This window comes from Eucyclogobius newberryi, unplaced genomic scaffold (assembly GCF_026437365.1).
Source record: "Eucyclogobius newberryi isolate DKJ021-1_F unplaced genomic scaffold, fEucNew1.0.hap1 SCAF_690, whole genome shotgun sequence".
Taxonomy (NCBI): domain Eukaryota; kingdom Metazoa; phylum Chordata; class Actinopteri; order Gobiiformes; family Gobiidae; genus Eucyclogobius; species Eucyclogobius newberryi.
In genome coordinates, this window is record NW_027316379.1 from 20001 (window position 1) to 23836 (window position 3836).

Consider the following 3836-nt stretch of genomic DNA (forward strand, 5'->3'; position numbering starts at 1 on the left):
TCACATTTTAACCCATTTTCACCCCTTTTGCTCACAACTTCGTACTACGGCCCGGAAAAACGACAGAGTCGATGGGTATAGTGTACTATTGCCGAAAAACGACAGAGTCTTTTCGGGTATAGTGTACTATTTCGGTTTTTGCACTAAGTCCCTCAGGGGTATAGTGTACTATACTATGATGGTCAGATCACCTCCAGGCCCCAGGGGAGTGCTTTTCTGGGGTCAAACAGTGCACTGATGATGGGGGATTATTTCATTTTGCTCATTTTGGTGTTTTTTCACATTTTAACCCATTTTCACCCCTTTTGCTCACAACTTCGTACTACGGCCCGGAAAAACGACAGAGTCGATGGGTATAGTGTACTATTGCCGAAAAACGACAGAGTCTTTTCGGGAATAGTGTACTATTTCGGTTTTTACTCTAAGTCCCTCAGGGGCATGGGGTGCTATACTATGATGGTCAGATCACCTCCAGGCCCCAGGGGAGTGCTTTTCTGGGGTCAAACAGTGCACTGATGATGGGGGATTATTTCATTTTGCTCATTTTGGTGTTTTTTCACATTTTAACCCATTTTCACCCCTTTTGCTCACAACTTCGTACTACGGCCCGGAAAAACGACAGAGTCGATGGGTATAGTGTACTATTGCCGAAAAACGACAGAGTCTTTTCGGGAATAGTGTACTATTTCGGTTTTTACTCTAAGTCCCTCAGGGGCATAGGGTGCTATACTCTGATGGTCAGATCACCTCCAGGCCCCAGGGGAGTGCTTTTCAGGGGTCAAACAGTGCACTGATGATAGGGGATTATTTCATTTTGCTCATTTTGGTGTTTTTTTTTTTTTTTTTTTTTTTTTTTTCACATTTTAACCCATTTTAACCCATTTTGCTCACCCCGCACTCTGCCGCATATGAGGCCGGGGAAGGGCCACTCTGGCTGGGCATGGCCTCCGCTGAGCACCCCCTGGAGCCACTGGAGCCCCCGGAGGCCCTCCAGAGCCACCCCCCACTGTCCCCAGACTCACCCGGGGGAAGGGCCACTCTGGCTGGGCATGGTCTCCACCAAGCAGCCCCTGGAGCCCCCGGAGCACCTCCAGAGCCACCCCCCACTCTCCCCAGACTCTGCCCGGGGAAGGGCCACTCTGGCTGGGCATGGCCTCCACCGAGCACCCCCTGGAACCCCTGGAACCCCCGGAGGCCCTCCAGAGCCACCCCCCACTCTCCCCAGACTCACCCCGGGGAAGGGCCACTCTGGCTGGGCATGGTCTCCACCAAGCACCCCCTGGAGCCCCCGGAGCACCCCCAGAGCCACCCCCCACTCTCCCCAGACTCACCCCGGGGAAGGGACACTCTGGCTGGGCATGGTCTCCACCAAGCACCCCCTGGAGCCCCCGGAGCACCTCCAGAGCCACCCCCCACTCCTCCAGACTCACCCCGGGGAAGGGACACTCTGCCTGGGCATGGCCCCCACTGAGCACCCCCTGGAACCCCTGGAGCCCCCGGAGCACCTCCAGAGCCACCCCCCACTCTCCCCAGACTCTGCCCGGGGAAGGGCCACTCTGGCTGGGCATGGTCTCCACCAAGCACCCCCTGGAGCCCCCGGAGCACCCCCAGAGCCACCCCCCACTCTCCCCAGACTCACCCCGGGGAAGGGCCACTCTGGCTGGGCATGGCCTCCGCCGAGCACCCCCTGGAGCCCCCGGAGCACCCCCAGAGCCACCCCCCACTCACCCCAGACTCACCCCGGGGAAGGGACACTCTGGCTGGGCATGGCCTCCACCAAGCACCCCCTGGAGCCCCTGGAACCCCCGGAGGCCCTCCAGAGCCACCCCCCACTCTCCCCAGACTCACCCCGGGGGAGGGCCACTCTGGCTGGGCATGGTCTCCACCAAGCACCCCCTGGAGCCCCCGGAGCACCTCCAGAGCCACCCCCCACTCCTCCAGACTCACCCCGGGGAAGGGACACTCTGGCTGGGCATGGCCCCCACCGAGCACCCCCTGGAGCCCCTGGAGCCCCCGGAGCACCTCCAGGGCCACCCCCCACTCCTCCAGACTCACCCCGGGGAAGGGACACTCTGGCTGGGCATGGCCTCCGCCGAGCACCCCCTGGAGCCCCCGGAGCACCCCCAGAGCCACCCCCCACTCTCCTCCAGACTCACCCCGGGGAAGGGACACTCTGGCTGGGCATGGCCTCCGCCGACCACCCCCTGGAACCCCTGGAGCCCCCGGAGCACCTCCAGAGCCACCCCCCACTCTCCCCAGACTCTGCCCGGGGAAGGGACACTCTGGCCGGGCATGGCCTCCGCCGAGCACCCCCTGGAACCCCCGGAGGCCCTCCAGGGCCACCCCCCACTGTCCCCAGACTCACCCGGGGGAAGGGCCACTCTGGCTGGGCATGGTCTCCACCAAGCAGCCCCTGGAGCCCCCGGAGCACCTCCAGAGCCACCCCCCACTCTCCCCAGACTCTGCCCGGGGAAGGGCCACTCTGGCTGGGCATGGCCTCCACCGAGCACCCCCTGGAACCCCTGGAACCCCTGGAACCCCCGGAGGCCCTCCAGAGCCACCCCCCACTCTCCCCAGACTCACCCCGGGGAAGGGCCACTCTGGCTGGGCATGGTCTCCACCAAGCACCCCCTGGAGCCCCCGGAGCACCCCCAGAGCCACCCCCCACTCTCCCCAGACTCACCCCGGGGAAGGGACACTCTGGCTGGGCATGGTCTCCACCAAGCACCCCCTGGAGCCCCCGGAGCACCTCCAGAGCCACCCCCCACTCCTCCAGACTCACCCCGGGGAAGGGACACTCTGGCTGGGCATGGCCTCCGCCGAGCACCCCCTGGAGCCCCTGGAGCCCCCGGAGCACCTCCAGGGCCACCCCCCACTCCTCCAGACTCACCCCGGGGAAGGGACACTCTGGCTGGGCATGGCCTCCGCCGAGCACCCCCTGGAGCCCCCGGAGCACCCCCAGAGCCACCCCCCACTCTCCCCAGACTCACCCCGGGGAAGGGCCACTCTGGCTGGGCATGGCCTCCACCAAGCACCCCCTGGAGCCCCTGGAACCCCCGGAGGCCCTCCAGAGCCACCCCCCACTCTCCCCAGACTCACCCCGGGGAAGGGCCACTCTGGCTGGGCATGGCCTCCGCCGACCACCCCCTGGAACCCCTGGAGCCCCCGGAGCACCTCCAGAGCCACCCCCCACTCCTCCAGACTCTGCCCGGGGAAGGGCCACTCTGGCTGGGCATGGCCTCCACTGAGCACCCCCTGGAGCCCCCGGAGCACCTCCAGAGCCACCCCCCACTCTCCCCAGACTCTGCCCGGGAAGGGACACTCTGGCCGGGCATGGCCTCCGCCGAGCACCCCCTGGAACCCCCGGAGGCCCTCCAGGGCCACCCCCCACTGTCCCCAGACTCACCCGGGGGAAGGGCCACTCTGGCTGGGCATGGTCTCCACCAAGCAGCCCCTGGAGCCCCCGGAGCACCTCCAGAGCCACCCCCCACTCTCCCCAGACTCTGCCCGGGGAAGGGCCACTCTGGCTGGGCATGGCCTCCACCGAGCACCCCCTGGAACCCCTGGAACCCCTGGAACCCCCGGAGGCCCTCCAGAGCCACCCCCCACTCTCCCCAGACTCACCCCGGGGAAGGGCCACTCTGGCTGGGCATGGTCTCCACCAAGCACCCCCTGGAGCCCCCGGAGCACCCCCAGAGCCACCCCCCACTCTCCCCAGACTCACCCCGGGGAAGGGACACTCTGGCTGGGCATGGTCTCCACCAAGCACCCCCTGGAGCCCCCGGAGCACCTCCAGAGCCACCCCCCACTCCTCCAGACTCACCCCGGGGAAGGGA